Source organism: Globicephala melas, chromosome 14 (genome assembly GCF_963455315.2).
Source record: "Globicephala melas chromosome 14, mGloMel1.2, whole genome shotgun sequence".
Classification (NCBI taxonomy): domain Eukaryota; kingdom Metazoa; phylum Chordata; class Mammalia; order Artiodactyla; family Delphinidae; genus Globicephala; species Globicephala melas.
In genome coordinates, this window is record NC_083327.1 from 32,655,572 (window position 1) to 32,673,417 (window position 17,846).

At 33.9% G+C, this 17,846-nt stretch overlaps 1 protein-coding gene across 5 annotated transcripts in view; it reads left to right on the forward strand.

Moving 5' to 3' along the window:
- GRIK2 (glutamate ionotropic receptor kainate type subunit 2) overlaps positions 1-17,846 on the forward strand; it is a 641,457-nt gene that overhangs the window by 100,136 nt on the left and 523,475 nt on the right. The gene's annotated exons all lie outside the window — the stretch shown is intronic.

Sequence of the window (17,846 nt, forward strand, 5' to 3'; positions counted from 1 at the left end):
TAGAAATGCCACTTCTGACCCTCTGAGTCCATACCAACCTAGATGCTTTCCTAAACATCATTCTTACTTATCCAGATATGTCTTTTAAGCAGAATGTCACCTTTAAATAATCACCTTTAAAAACCCTACATAATTGATATAATTTCTATGACTGTTTCTTTCACTGCTTCCCTGTAGCGTTTTTTGTTGGTTTACTTTCCCTCTCTCTTCAACCAAAGAGTTATTTAAAAAAAGAAATTGATATGGACATTTTGCCAACACATTACTTAGGTTATAATGAGAAATATTAGGCAGCTATTTAGAGTGTTTTGAGGATTTTCTCAAGTAAAGGCAATGTGTCAGCATTGGCTTATAATGTGAGTTTAATTTGTTTATTTTTTATAACTTTGCAGTCAACCTTATTTCATTTACACCAGATATTCTGTGAGCCTACTGATTGCAAAAGATGGCAAAGAAGAAAATGAGAATTTTAGCAGAGTAGATATTAGTCCCAGTTGCTTGACTCTTTTGATAGCACATGTGAATTATTCACCGTCTATATTTATAGCATATGTTATACTCCTTAATGCATCTATAACCATCCACTTCCAGAGGGAAAACTGTCCTGCTGCTTTTGGTTTGTTTGTTTAGTTTTTCAGTGAAAGCTGAAGAGAGCATTGAATATTTCCCCGAAGACCTACTACAGCCTGAATATTACTACTTTAGCATATTATCCTCCATTGTATTTTCTGAAAAGATTTCCTTGGGAATCTTATCAGATTTTTAAAATAATTTTAAATACTTTCTATTTTGAGAATTTGCTAATTAATTCTTACACTGTATTACTATGACACATATATGTATGTGTGTGTGTGTATATATATATATACACAAACACATTTAAATGTATGGGACATGAGAAGTTTGTATTTATGGCTTTGATATCAGTATATGATATCTGGTTAGATAATGTTAAGGTGATATTCAAGCAACTGTCTCAAAGGGCAGTGAAATCCCCTTATTGGGATTTTTCTCAGGCAACAGAGAAGTTTGAAGTAAACTATATTTCTTTAACCTAGAAAATGTACTTCTGGTTTTTATCAGCTCTTTCTGTTAGATTTTAATGCTTAAATAGATTATACAGTTTTAGACAAGTATGAAATTATAGGTGCAGAATTTATGAGTCCAAGATGCTTCTTCTATTATTGACAAATAACTTAATCACTGGAAACATTTATCACTTTTACTGGCATAGCTGACAGACAGCAGACTGTTGCTGTCTTGCAGGAATCAGGCTGCAGAGCATGTCATAATTCAATTGAAACACATTTCTCCTATCAGGAAAACTAAATAGCATCAAATACCCTTGACTTTATGTAGTGTGATGACAACAACCTTGACTAAACACAGACCATTTGCTTCAGCAAAAAGAATAGGTCTAAATATCCATGTACTAAATCTTGTATCTTGCTCTAAATTATGTAAACTAGTTGTAGTTTTAGAATCATATATTTTGAAGGTATCTTAGCAATGACATAATTTGGTTTCTCCATTTTATAGATAAGAACATTCAAGGTTAAATGATTTCCCTAAGATCAAGCAGTTGGTTATAATGAGTAGGGATATAATGCAGGACTGATAACTCCAGCCCAGTTCAGTATTCTTTTTGCATTGCATTAAACTTAATTAATTTTTAGACATAGTAAACTAATTTGAATGATCAGTAATTTTTCTTTAATCTTTCAAATATACATACTTTCCTTTTGTAGAAACTTTGTGTAACTTTTAAAAACTCAATCATTTAGTACAAAATACACTTGTGACATTTTGGGGGAATTTGCTCTGTGATATTTATATGAAATATGGTGATAACCTTGTATATTAGGTTTGTCATTTTGTTTCAGTCATTAATTCTGAAAAGTAATTCTTAAATCAGAGCTTTATAGGGACAAGGCCAATTATTTTGAAATATACTTAGATGATAAAACATGAATATAAAGTGAAAGTCTTTAATATGAATATTTGCTTTAGAAAAATAACACAATTACAGCTACATTTCTGCATAATAGGCAAAGAAAAGCTATAGTTCTTTTGAACTATAATATGTGATCCAAAGGAGCTTTATATTTTCAGTTTATGCTGCCATAGTTTCTGGTTGGTAAAAATTGTAATTAGCAGACACTGTTATACTATTTTGTATTTAGTGAAATAGCTTTACTTTTGAGAGCAGGGCTGGTGATATGTATGTAAAGCATTATGATGTGAAATCCATAGATTTCTAGTTATGACTTTTAGTTATGCTGTTTTGTGATTATATGATATTCAATCTATCAACCCCTTAGTAATAAAATTGATGTGTTGGTGAGCCTTACTCCTGTATCAAGGTTTCCCCTGGGAGAGATGTTGCCTGGGGAAAACTGTGCCCTAGTGTTTTTAGTCTCCTTTTCCCTAAATTTTTTAACAGGCAAAATTTATGATAAATAAATACACACGTACATACATAAAACATCCTTGAGGTAAAAGGAGGAGTGATGTCACCAAGGAGATTTTCAGTCTGAGTGGGTGTGGAGGGAAGATGTCTGTGGCTCAGCAGTGACTGAATGTTTATGAGGCTGGCTTCCTTATGGGGCATCCATGGAATTAACACTGGATCAGCATGAGGGAAATGGAATTTTGAGAAGTGGTAGGTGAGCAAGCAGACTGTGGAAAGCCTACTGAATTAAAGGGTTTTCACTTCAAGCTACAGATGAAAGGAAGTTACTAAGGCATTTAAGCCAGGAACTTCAGTGAGGTAGAGTGCCCAGAAGACACTTTGTTTTTACTCTACTTTAATCATTGGAGCTGCCTTGACCAACTTTTTGGTGGGTGAAGGAAAACCAGATTAGGAAAGAACCTTGATGATCTATTAGATCATTGCTTGTACTTTTGTTTATTGAATCTAAAAGTGGGCTTCAAAAATCCATTCCGTCAATTATATTTTCATGTTTTGACAGTAGTAAATCAGAGTGGAGCTCTGTCTACTAGTTACGAAACACTCAAGAAGAATAGGGCCCACTGTTTATGTGTAGGTAATCTATTTGTAATCCTTGCATGAATGAGTCTTCATAGTCATTGTGAGATGTTTTAATTTACTGTTGCCTCTCTCAATGACCATGTATATGAAGTAGCACCAAGTCCTGAGAAGGATGTAGTTCTGTGGAACAAGATTAAGTCTCTAAATAATCTGTCCAGATATTTGGTTGTAACTCATTAGACTTTGAAGTCAGGCACCCAGGACCATATTGTCGAGGAGGTAAAGTTTGTCTTTAACTCACGCCCTTTCCTTTTTACAGGCAGTTTCATAGGTGAAGGAGAATTTGGGAGGAAGAAGGGTTGGTACTGTCCCTCAGTTCCTACCACACAGATAACTACTTATTCTGACTTTGTATAAAGTCAGTCATACTTTCTGACAAAGTAATTTTTTTTGGCCAGATGTTTAGTAAATTTAATATAATTGAAACATTAACTAGTCATGTTTTAGTTCTTTACTAAAATATTAATGCAATCATGTTTAGTGTTTAGTTTAATATATTAAAGTAGTCATGCTTAATTATTATTATTATTTTTTGCCAGAACTGGGTTAAAGTACCCCAGGAATACCCAGAGTGTTTCATGGAAATAAATATTGGTTTGAATGGTCAAAGACACTGACTATTCTAGGACTGAATCTGCTTCTGACTGCTTTACAATGTGCATAAGTCTCCCTTCCTCCTGTGCCTCAGTTTTTCATTTATAAACTGGAGGTAATAATGTCAATCCTACCTCTACCGTAGCATTATTATAAAGATAAAATGAAATGGTGCATGTTAATGGGAATTGTCATTATTTTTCACTTGTATGAGACCACTTTTGTTATATAATCTTTGAAAGCCATCTTATGTGAAAATAACAAACATGTAAAGCATAAGCTGCTGAAAAAATACAATGTGACTTACACATAATAACAGTCACACTGTGACTTATAGGTAGGAACAATATCATGTAACTTACACATAGTAGCCCCTCTGTTGTTTTGTACCATTCATTTGTTGACTCAACAAATATTTATTAATACTATATGCTAATTATATTATATGGTGCTCTATGGTACTCTAGGGAATACAGCACTAAATTTTAAAAAAGAAAAAAAGATTTGCTTTTGTGGAGCTAGTCTTCTGGTAGGAAATTAGGGAGAATTTTTTTTCGGAATTATATGGGAAAAGACACATTAACACTGAATAAATGTTATTATTTTATTTCATTAGTCAGTAGGCAAAACACTATTCATTAAGAGGAAAGTCTGATTTGTATCTTTTAATTACCAAGGAATGTACAACCACTCTCTAAACTCCCTAAAATTAAAAAATAGCAGCTCTAATCCTTTTGATTTTTGACTAAAATGGATGTCAACTATAAAGGTATAAGTTCTCATCTTTTCTCTTCTTTCTATTTATACTGTATTTGAAAGCTGAATATAAGGAAGCTCTAAATAGATGATCTTAAAATATTTTAGGCATCATTAGTGCTTCTAGTAATATTTTTATAATATCTTATATTCTTCTTATAACTAATCATCCAGCCCTGTATTTAGCCAAATTATTCTGACTTAACTGTTACTGACAAATGTAAAGCATGCTTATGAAAAGCTTAAAAGTCTTATCCAGTAATAGAAGTATAACTTCTGCAGTCTATGGCCCACAGAATTAATGTAATCCCTTGACAGGCCACGTGGGTAGAGCATGTGAAAGACGTCATGGATTGTGATATTTAGAAAGCTTTGGATTTCATTCTATGGGAAAATATCTTTATCAATAGAAGAAAACAGTGCCTATTATTATAATATGCACAACTTGTTAAAGGCTTTTACACAAGTGGTACAGGTGAATTTGGTATGAGGTTAATCTGAGATATTGCTGAGAGAATTATTATTTTAACTTTAAGTGGTTGTTCCAGTTAATACATTTATTGATGGATGGATGTCTTATTAGTTATGGGGGAACCTGAATTCTAATTTTGGTTTTACCATATGTGACTTAGAAGCCCCCTTTTCCTCTCTGGGCTTGTATTTCCTCATCCAAAATAAAATGATCAGACCAAATGATGTCTAAATTCTTTGAATTAGGTTCTTACATTCACACTTACACAAACTTTTTTTTGGTAACCCTTCTGCTTAATTTTCAAAATGATTTTCTCAATATTGCATTCCTGATAATAGGTGGGTTTACCTTTTCTCTTCCACAGGGGATGGATTTATATGTATAAAAAATATGTAAATATAATTATTGAATTTTCCTTTATAATGCTGAGAGGAGAAAAACTAACTGGCAGGCTATAGGAAAGAGAAGCTAACTAGTATTTCAAGAGGTGATTATTTTTTAGAAAACTAAAATCAATTCTGCTTAACACAGATTTGTCTAAAATGATGATAATGTTGAATATCTATATTCTAATTAGAATTCTAAGACTGTTACTGTTTTGAACAGTATGACCACTAGATATACTTTCAAACATAAACCTACTTATAGAATATTCCCACTTAGCTGTGGTTCCAGGTACTTGCAAAATGTCATAAATACTCAGAGAAGAGTGTGCCCTATTTACATAAGGAGGTGATACAGGATTAACTTTTATTTCAGGACTAAAAATCCCTTTGACACTTAGCCCAGACACACACTTTTTTCTATTAAGTGACTGGCAAGAGAACCATGAAAAGTGGACATGGGACACTTTATGTTCCATGGGAATTCTCCAAGAAGAGCCAAGGAAGTACCTGGAGGTCAGTTGATTATTCTGCTGTGGAAACATTCATTTGAAACACAAGTAAAGTTCAATTGGCATTTTTATTTCCCCAATACTGATTTATTTTTTCCTTGAGAATATATATTTTTAATATGGTGGTGTTTTGACGCACTTCTGTAGAAGCTGAATTTGTGAAATCACCATCTTGCCTATTATGGTAACATAGTGTTTGATTGTCTTGGCAAACTTACTAAGTTATTCTTTTTTCTAATTAAATTGTTGAGGTCAAAGAAATCTTCTTAGGGGCTATTCAAATGACTGGCTACATTTCTCCAGGCATGTGGCACTCTTCCATTGAATTCTCATTTTCTTAGTATGTGGTATGAGTTTAGAAGACTCCAGATAAACCCAACTACCATCAGTACTTCTCTGACAGTGTTATAGACTATGAAATCCCATCATTAGGGATTTTGTTCTCTAAATGAAGGTGCTACTGGAAATATATTTTATTAGTTTGGAAAATATAGTATTTTTTCCTCTGAAAGAGAAAGATCCAGATTCAGTGTTATAATATAGTTATTAGGGAAAGAAAAATGTTAAAATGGTGGTGATATTCCTAAATGACTGTAGCTGTTATCTGAATATAAATATGATTTAATCTGATTAATAGTATGCTCAGCAACATGCTAGTGCCATGAAGAGGTATGGAGCCACAATAGCAGCATGGCCTTTATTTACAAGGAAATATTGCTCTGCATGGAAGGATAAAACATGGATGTTTACAGAGATAACTAACAAATTAAGCATTAAGTAATAATGTGTTTAGAACTCACCACATGCTGTGAGCTATGCTAAACATCTTTCATGGGTCATCTCATTAAGTAATCAAGAGTCCTGTGAAGTGGAACTACTGACAACTCCAGTTTGCAGATGAGAAAGAGACAGAGACATAGAAATCTTAAGGAACATCTCCAAAGTCATGGAGCCCACACATATCGGTGAGAGTCAAACTCCAGGTGGTCTGACTACAATCTGTGCTGTTAACCTCCCCATGAACCTGAACCCATGAAGGAGTATGGTGCAGGCAAGAACTGTTATAGAAGTTCAGAGGAGGCAGCAGTGATTAAGGAAGGCATCGCAGAGGAAAGAGACTTTAGCTGTGCTCAGAAATGTGTCATATTAGTCAGCCTGGGCTGCCATAACAAAATATCATTTATTGAGTGACTTAAACAACAGACATTTATTTCTCGCAGTTCTGGAGTCTGGGAACGCCAAGATCAAGGTGCTGGCAGGTTTGGTTCCTGGTGAAAGCCCTCTTCCTAGCTTGTAGACAGCTACCTTTTCACTGTCTTCACAGGGAAGGGGAGAGACAGACAGTGCAGGGCTCTTCCTCTTCTTATGAGGGCAACAATCTCATCATGGGTGTCTACCCTTATAACCTCATCTAAATCCTAGTTACCTTCCAAGGCCCTATCTAATATATCCAAAGAGCATCATATTGGGGATTAGGGCTTCAACATATGAATTTTAGCATTCAGTTTGTCTTGAATAGAGGCATTACTGTAAGATAAAGGTTGATAAAGGAGATCATGGTCACATTGATTTTAACAGTTTATTTATAAGGTCACTAGGTGTCCTTCTCTTTACGGATATTTGGCCTGCCGCTAGTGTAACTTTTCCACCAAGGAGAATAGCAAAACTACAGCATGGCAGCCTTAGGAAAGTAATGGCAATGACAAAAACAACAAAAATAAGAACATCCTTATCTTAATATAGGTACTGTGCTAAGTGCTTCTCATAAAACGTTTTTTGAACCTTCATTTCCATTTCTAGTAATAGGATGAACTGGCTGATGGATAAAAATATCAGCCACATATTCATGCACCCCAAACACACATCTTGAAAAGAAAAAGCAGAAACTTGATCTTGTGAAAAAATAAGAGAAATCTTCAGAGATCAGAAGGAGTGAGAAAGTTGGCATCCAGAGAGGTCTGCCACTTCTTGGTGAACCTCTAACTTCAATTAGCCACATATGTGAAGGTCAGGGGGACAGAACTTGGGCTCTAGCAAGGTGGAGTTGGATGGGAAATGTCCCCCCAAACCTGTGGCCCCTAAGTGGCTACTTACTCACTAAGTTTAGGGAAAAAAGGCAAAAAAGAAAAAAAAACCCTGTCTGTCCAAATACAGAAGTATGTCTGTTTCTCATTCTAAAACTTGTTTCTAGATGAGGGAAGAAAGAAAAGTTTCACACTCATTTGGGGCTGGGATTTACACTGCCGTCTGGGTGGCCTGAAAATCATCAACTCAAAAATATAGCTAAGCAGAGGGCAGACAGCAGAAGCAAGAAGAACTACAATCCTGCAGCCTGTGGAACAAAAACCACATTCACAGAAAGACAGACAAGTTGAAAAGGCAGAGGGTTATGTACCAGATGAAGGAACAAGATAAAACCCCAGAAAAACAACTAAATGAAGTGGAGATAGGCAACCTTCCAGAAAAAGAATTCAGAATAATGATAGTGAAGATGATCCAGGACCTCGGAAAAACAATGGAGGCAAACATCGAGAAGATGCAAGAAATGTTTCACAAAGACCTAGAAGAATTAAAGAACAAACAAACAGAGATGAACAATACAATAACTGAAATGAAAAACACACTAGAAGGAATCAATAGCCGAATAACTGAGGCAGAAGAACGGATAAGTGACCTGGAAGACATAATGGTGGAATTCACTGCCATGGAACAGAATAAAGAAAAAAGAATGAAAAGAAATGAAGACAGCCTAAGAGACCTCTGGGAAAACATTAACCGCAACAATATTTGCATTATAGGGGTCCAAGAAGGAGAAGAGAGAGAGAAAGGGCCCGAGAATATATTTGAAGAGATTATAGTCGAAAATTTCCCTAACATAGGAAGGGAAATAGCCACCCAAGTCCAGGAATCACAGCGAGTCCCATACAGGATAAACCCAAGGAGAAACATGCCAAGACACATAGCAATCAAATTTTCAAAAATTAAAGACAAAGAAATATTATTAAAGCAGCAAGGGAAAAAAGACAACATACAAGGGAACTCCCAGAAGATTAACAGCTGATTTCTCAGAAGAAACTCTACAAGCCATAAGGGAGTGACATGATATACTTAAAGTGATGAAAGGGAAGAACCTACAACCAGGTTCTACTCTACCTGGCAAGGATCTCATTCAGATTCAATGAAGAAATCAAAAGCTTTACAGACAAGCAAAAGCTAAGAGAATTCAGCACCACCAAACCAGCTCTACAACAAATGCTAAAGGAACTTCGCTAACTGGGAAACACAAGAGAAGAAGAGGACCTACAAAAACAAACCCAAAACAATTAAGAAAATGGTCATAAGAACATACATATTGATAATTACCTTAAACGTGAATGGATTAAATGCTCCAACCAAAAGACACAGGCTTGCTGAATGGATACAAAAATAAGACCCATGTATGTGCTATCTATAAAAGATCCACTTCAGACCTAGGGACACATACAGACTGAAAGTGAGGGGATGGAAAAATATATTCCATGCAAATGGAAATCAAAAGAAAGCTGGAGTAGCTATATTCATATCGGATAAAATAGACTTTAAAATAAAGAATGTTACAAGAGACAAGGAAGGACACTACATAATTATCAAGGGATCAATCCAAGAGGAAGATATAACTATTATATATGCACCCAACATAGGGGCACCTCAATACATAAGGCAACTGCTAACAGCTATAAAAGAGGAAATGGACAGTAACACAAAAATAGTGGGGGACTTTAACACCTCATTTACACCAGTGGACAGATGATCCAGACAGAAAATTAATAAGGAAACACAAGCTTCAAATGACATAATAGACCAGATAGATTTAATTGATATTTATAAGACATTCCATCCAAAAACAGCAGATTATACTTTCTTCTCAAGTGCACATGGAACATTCTCCAGAATGGATCACATCTTGGGTCACAAATCAAGACTCAGTAAATTTAAGAAAATTGAAATCATATCAAGCATCTTTTCCAACCACAACACTATGAGATTAGAAATGAATTACAGGGAAAAAATGTAAAAAAACACAAACACATGGAGGCTAAACAATACACTACTAAATAACCAAGAGATCACTGAAGAAATCAAAGAGGAAATCAAAAAATACCTAGAGACAAATGACAATGAAAACACGATCCAAAACCTATGGGATGCAGCAAAAGCAGTTCTAAGAGGGAAGTTTATAGCTATACAAGCCTACCTTAAGAAACAAGAAAAATCTCAAACAATCTAACCTTGCACCTAAAGGAACTAGAGAAAGAAGAACAAACAAAACCCAAAGTTAGCAGAAGGAAAGAAATCATAAAGATCAGAGCAGAAATAAATGAAATAGAAACAAAGAAAACAATAGCAAAGATCAATAAAACTAAAAGCTGGTTCTTTGAGAAGATAAAATTGATAAGCCATTGGCCAGACTCATCAAGAAAAAGAGGGAGAGGACTCAATAAAATTACAAATGATAAAGGAGAAGTTACAACAGACACTGCAGAAAAACAAAGCATCCTAAGAGACTACTACAAGCAACTCTATGCCAATAAAATGGACAACCTGGAAGGAATGGACAAACTCTTAGAAAGGTATAACCTTCCAAGACTGAACCAGGAAGAAATAGAAAATATGAAGAGACCAATCACAAGTAATGAAATTGAAACTGTGATTAAAAATCTTCCAACAAACAAAAGTCCGGGACCAGATGGCTTCACAGGTGAATTCTGTCAAACATTTAGAGAAGAGCTAACACCCATCCTTCTCAAACTCTTCCAAAAAATTACAGAGGAAAGAACACTCCCAAACTCATACTATGAGACCACTATCACCCTCATACCAAAACCAGATGAAGATACTACAAAAAAAGAAAATTAAAGACCAATATCACTGATGAATATAGATGCAAAAATCCTCAACAAAATACTAGCACACAAGGGAACACTCTTGCACTGCTGGTGGGAATGTGAATTGGTACAGCCACTACAGAGAACAGTATGGAGGTTCCTTAAAAAACTACAAATAGAACTACCATATGACCCAGCAATCCCACTACTGGGTATATACCCTGAGAAAACCATAATTCAAAAAGAGTCATGTACCAAAATGTTCATTGCAGCTATATTTACAATAGCCCGGAGATGGAAACAACCTAAGTGCCCATCACCGGATGAATGGATAAAGAAGATGTGGCACATATATACAATGGAATATTACTCCGCCATAAAAAGGAACGAAATTGAGTCATTTGTTGAGACGTGGATGGATCTAGAGACTGTCATACAGAGTGAAGTAAGTCAGAAAGAGAAAAACAAATATCGTATATTAACACATGTATGTGGAACCTAGAAAAATGGTACAGATGAGCCGGTTTGCAGGGCAGAAGCTGAGACACAGATTTAGAGAACAAACGTACAGACACCAAGGGGGCAAAACCGCGGGGGCGGGGGGGATGGTTGTGTGCTGAATTGGACGATTGGGATTGACATGTATACACTGATGTGTATAAAATTGATGACCAATAAGAACCTGCTGTATAAATAAATAAATAAATAAATATATATATATATATATAGCTAAGTTGTCCTGGGTTGGCCCCCAGGCACATGGCAGAAGCAGACACAAACCTGCTCTGGAGGAATGTAGTTTAATTTTTTTAATTATTCCAAAATGTGTTAATTATGAAAAATTTCAAACTTATAAATATTGAAAGAGTAGTACAATGAATACTCACATATCCACCACTTAGACTCAACAGTTGTCAGCATTTTGCCAAATTTGCTTTATATCTGTTTTTTTTCCTCTCTGTTTCTACTTTTCCATTTTCTGTCTCGTTGTTGAAACATTTGAATGTAAGTTGCAGATATTATAATGCATTACCCATTATAAGCATTTTACATTTACATTATAAACATTTTAGCATACATCCCCCCAAAGCACTTATTTACATACCACACTACTATCTTCATCACTTCTAAGATAATAATAATTCCTTAATATTATGCCTAGTGTATATTTGAATTTCCATGAATGATGCTAAATCATCTTTATCATTGTTCTTTTTCCTAGGGTTCTATCATAATTCACACACATATCATACACATATATTGTATATATATAATATATGCATGTGTTAATTGAAAGTAAGTTCTAAATGTATATTAGGTAATGTTTAAACTTCTTTTGGAAAAAAATATTTCTATTATGTATTTCATATTACATTTCTTTAGGAGGTACAAGAAGTTAAGATACTGCTCTTAGTGAGGCTAAGGTTGATCTCTTGGTTAAGGTGGTGATTACCAGATCTCCTTGTAAATGTACTTTTTTTTTTTTTCCTTTGCCATTAGCAAATTATCCTTAGGGTGATACTTTGCCCCAGGTTGAATATCTTGATTCCAATGACTTTTCACCTGTTAGTGTCAGCATCCTAAAATGATACTAGCTGAATCAACTACTTTGAGAGTTGATACTCTCTAGCTGATATTTAACATTTATTCACTGATGTTCTTCTGTAATGCTGACTTTTCCTTTATCAACTGGGAATGAACTATCATTCCTCCTAAAATGGAAATGATTTTCTTTTTCTCTTCAATTGCTGATTCTTAGAGAAACGTATTGACATAACCATAACCTCCAATAAGGACAAATAAATAAATCTCTCCTCCTCCCTTTTTTTTCTTTCTTGAGCATCACTATGGACTTATTTTTAAAAACTTATTCCATGAGTTATAATAAATTACAGTTATTGTTCATTTGAAGGCCACGTTGTCCTAAGCTTTCTCTTCTGTCTTGTTGACATGCCCTCATTTGTTTTTGAGAGTTTTCTCTCTGAATAGCACAAGATGTCCTAGGCTATACTTGCACTTTCCCTGCAGACCTGGAATTAGGCACTTCTCCAGGGAGCCCAGAATAATGTCCTTTAAAGACAGACAATTTTTTTGGATAACTTTACCAGTAACATGGACTCACAATAAAAAAAAAAATGACAAAATATATGATGAGATAAGTATAACTGGAGACAGCAGAGAAAATGAATTCTAGAATCAGACTTTCAAATAATATGAATATTATGATTATCATATTCAGAGAAACAAATACGTTTACTATATTAATAGAAATAAAGAGGGGATTGATGGTTAGCAAAGGAACAAGAAAAATAAGACTATCAAAAATAACCTGATAGATTTGAAAAATAATTAAATAGAACTTCTTGGAATGAAAACATATATATTTTTCTTTAGAAGTACAATAGATGGTTTCAATAGAAAATTAGACACAGGTAAGAGAATTAGTGAACTCAATTATCTGCAGGTGTTAAAGAGGGAGAAAAGTTTCAGATGTAGAAGATAGAGTAAAAAGGCATAATATACATTTCATCAGGCTGCTTGAAGATGAGATTAGAGAAAACAGAAGATAGGCAATAGCCAAAGACGTAATGGGTAAGAAGTTTCTGGAAATATTAAAGACATGAATCCTTACATTCAGGAAATCCAACAAAAGAGGAATTCATAGCTAGACACATTGTAGTGAAACTTCACAATACCAAGGACAAACAGAAAAATCTTAGGAGCAACCAGACAGAAAATACAGATTATCTACAAAGGAACAAAATTCAACTGACAGCTAACTTCTGAATAGAAACAACGGAAACCGGAAGTTAGTGAAATGATATCATCGGTTTCTAAGAGACAGTAACTCTCAACATAGAATCATATACCTTGTAATATTACTTCTCAAAAACATGGGCAAAACAAAAATATTCTCAGGCCACAAAAACTGAGAAATTTCTACTGACCTATATTTAATCATCACCAAATGAAATTTTCATGAATATAATTTAGGAAAAAGGAAAACGAACCTTGAAGTGAGGTCAGGGATGCAGAAAGGAATTATCAGAGAAAATGATCAACATATGTGTAGATATAAACAATCATGGGTTGCACAAAATAGTAATGAAGTCTAATTTGTAAAGCTATAAACAAGAACTAAAATACTAGGCAAAAGTAGCATATAGGTCTGAGGAATAGTGACTGAAATTAAAGTATCTATTATCTTTGTATTCTTTTGATTACAATTACATTATGTTGATTATTATGCTGTAATTTCTAAGGTAATCATTAAAATAATAGAAATCAGTATATAGGGAAAAGTGGACAGAGTGGATCTACAGGGACAAGCAGACATCCAGCCAAGGAGCTTGAGGAGATTTCAGTCCTTGCCTGTGCAAGAACATATTCTTTAAAAGTATGTATATTAGAAGCTCTGAGGTTTAGAAACTTTATCTTATACCTTATAAATATACCTTATAAATATATATATATACCTTATAAATATATATATACACATATATAAATAATAAAATTATCTGTAATTTCTTTATTTAGAGATTGTCAATATTCTGATTTACCCTCTTCAGGCCTTTTTCTATTTTATCTATTATATAACTTACAATATATAAACATATTAATATATTTTTATATGCTATATGTTATATAATCTATTATGTAGATATCTACCACTTACACACCTACCTACCTACATACCTTTTATCTAAATTCCCATTTATTAATTGTATAATTCAGCCTTTAAGATGCAGTTAATATTGGATGGGTTTCCGTGCATTATGCAAAGTTCATTGACTTCCCCAGAGTGTTTGAATCTTAGACACATGTGCATCTCTGATTATTTTCTTATGACAAATATCTTAATATGGAATTATTTAGTAAAAGTTTAGGAATGTTTTTAAGGCTTCTCATTCACATTGCCAGTTTACTATAAATGTAACAGTTCATATCTTAAACAGAGTATATGGGAAGATACATTTCACTTACTAACACTGGGTGCTGTTATAGAAAAACAATTTTTTTCACACATTTTTCTTTTTAAAAAAAATAATTAATTAATTAATTTTTATTTTTGGCTGTGTTGGGTCTTCGTTTCAGTGCGAGGGCTTTCTCTAGTTGCGGCAAGTGGGGGCCCCTCTTCGTCGCAGTGCGCGGGCCTCTCACTATCGCGGCCTCTCGTTGCAGAGCATAGGCTCCAGATGCGCAGCCTCAGTAGTTGTGGCTCACGGGCCTAGTTGCTCCGCGGCATGTGGGATCTTCCCAGACCAGGGCTCGAACCCGTGTCCCCTGCATTGGCAGGCAGATTCTCAACCACTGTGCCACCAGGGAAGCCCCATATCATATTTTTCTAAGTAAATATTTTTACTGATGTATTTTCTCTCCTAAATTATATACTGACTTAGAGGGAAAACAGGCTGAGAAAGGAAAAATGTGTGTTGGTATTTTGTATATCTGGACTTTTCTAAGGGGAAAAATAAAATAATTAAATGTCTGCATAGCCAAAAATATTCAACCTGAAAATAAAGCCTTTTTTGGGAGCAGTGTTGTGACAGTGCCTATGATTTACTTTGGAAGTGTGCCCATAACTCCCATTAGTAATAATGAAAGTTAATGACATGCCTTATGGGATCAGACAATGGTCTTTAATATTTGTAGCTACTTGCTGGGGTAGAAGCTATTCTGTATTGTCAGTGGGTGTCAGTTTGTAATTACAAATTGCACAAACACTATACACGGTATGTATTTTGCCAACAAGGATTAACTTGGCATCTAGAAAAATGCTTCTTTTCAGTGCCTAAGAAAAACAAAATCTGTGCCTTTTAAAGTAACACAGTTTGGAGAATAACTAAACACATCAAATATAATTTATCAGTTTTACATTTAATGAAGAAGTATGTGTTTTCAGATTTTTCTTTTTTAAGTTTTAAGTGATCACTTACTAACGTTAGTCCCCAAATAATGAGTTAGAGTGCACTTTCAATTTAATAAAAAGTCTGTACCTATCCCGAGCTTGAAGGTCACTTACATTTTGGGCCTCTATCTATCTATCTATCTCTCTATCTATATATCTATCTAGTTCACTCAGTTTAGCTGATAACATAAGGATTTAAAGAGAGATTGATCAAATAAACCTTTGAAATAGCTTCAATCATGGCGTAAGAAATAGCTTTGTTACTTGATGGCCCCTGGTTTTATGTTTGGTAAAAGGGATTAAGTAGGGTAAAATGTTTTTAAAGTAAAAAACACAATTTTCAAGAGGCTAGATGCATCTAACTGCCCTTTTCACTCACTGATTCAGCCACTCCTGGCTTCTCAAACATACCAAATTCCTTTTCACTTCAAGGCTTTCATATGTGCTGCTTTCTTCTTAGTGTGTTTTCTTTTATTCACTCTCCTTTTTACTCTCCAATAATTTGCTTGTTTGAGTGAGCCAGTTTAAGAAAGTTATCCCTCCTGTTCTTTCTCCTCATACCCTCCTTTTTCTTCTTCCTTCATAGACGTTACCACAACTTGGGATTCCATATTCATCTTCCATTTGCTTATTCAGTTTGTGCCTCCTGCATTAGATGATAAGCCCCACAGTGTCAGAAATCGTCTAACTTTTTAACCATCTGTTTTCAATGCTTGCCGTAGTGCCAGCCAGATAGTAAATGCTCAATAAATACTTTGTTGACTTAATGTAAAATAAATGATCAAACAAATGAATCAGAAATATGTAAATTTGGGGGGTTGATTCTATTCACTTTTTATTGAGCTTTGTTGAAATACGACGTTTTACACCTTTGGGTTTCACATTTTAAAATGGGGTAATAACATTTTTGTTCCACCAGATGGGAGTATGAAGTTGAAAAGAATGCTGAACCTATTATTGCTTATTCTTTTTTACGTACCTAATATCATAAAATTTCATACTTAGTAGTAAAGATTTATTCCTTATCTAAAAGTTCCATATGTTCACATTCATACCGGATTTAAAGTTAACTTCATATTCTCCATTTTAAAAACGTTATGAAATTTTACTTTAAAATTAGAAATAGAAATTTATGGCTAAAATGTTCTAAGTTACACTAATTGAATGTTCCAATTTAAATATTAGTTATTTTTATAAGCTCATTTTTATTAATAAACACTGTTATAAACACTGTAAAGATGGGATGTGTTTACAAAAGACTTTGATATATGATGATAAAGTTTGCTTTAGAAAAAGATGGTAGTATTTGAAATAGCAATACTATTTTCTTTCACTTACCAAATGAAAACATCTTGCTCAATTTAAAGTAAAATATTCTATTTTCTTTAGTAAACTTTACGCTTTTTATTGATATGTTAGTACATTTTATAGCTGTTATAATATGAAGGCTCTATTTATTTTAGAACATTCAATTAATTTTGTAGCAAATAAAGCTTAGGATTGTATTGGTTTATAAAAGTGGCAATGATATTTAAGTACATTTTAATGTACTTTGATTTCGTGATTCCTTTAAGTTTCCTCCTTTATTTTTATGTTTTCCTTTTTTATTTCTTTCTGGAGAAAATTGGTGAATTTCACATAAATGTATTGTTTGTTTGCAATATTTGATAATTCTTCTCATATATGCCACTAAAATCTGTTGTTTTCAAATTGGACTATTTTCTTGATGCTTACAGGTTTACAGCCATAGTATAAGGTGTATACTCTATATTAAGATCCATTAGGGTGGGAACTGTGTTGCAAAGACTAAGACAGTGCTTGGCACTTACTTTGTGCTCAGTGAATATTTATTTCCTTCCTTAATTAATTGATGAAGGGACAAAGTGAACTGATATTTCCTTTAAGTAGCAGGGAAGGATCAGGTTGAGTATTCTAGGTTTTCATGAACCCTGTGAAGTGAAATAATTTTACCTAGGAACTAATCTATAATATGTAATGGTAGATTCTGGATTAAAGACCTTAAAGAAATTTGATCCTCTATCAAACTGTCAGTATTGATTATATTCATAGAAAGAGTTGTGGTTTTTTTCAAGAAAGCCAATTATCATTGCATATTGAATTTTTAAAAATCGAATAAGTCCAGGGATTCTAAATTCTCAACTAAGTGTAGGTCTGTTACTATAATGATAAATTGGAATTTATGAGTCAGAGATATATTGGATTTACATAGGGATTTTTTTTTCTTAATCTTTATTTGTATTGCTGAGATTTGGAGTGATCTGAGTTTTCTAGGCAACTTCATT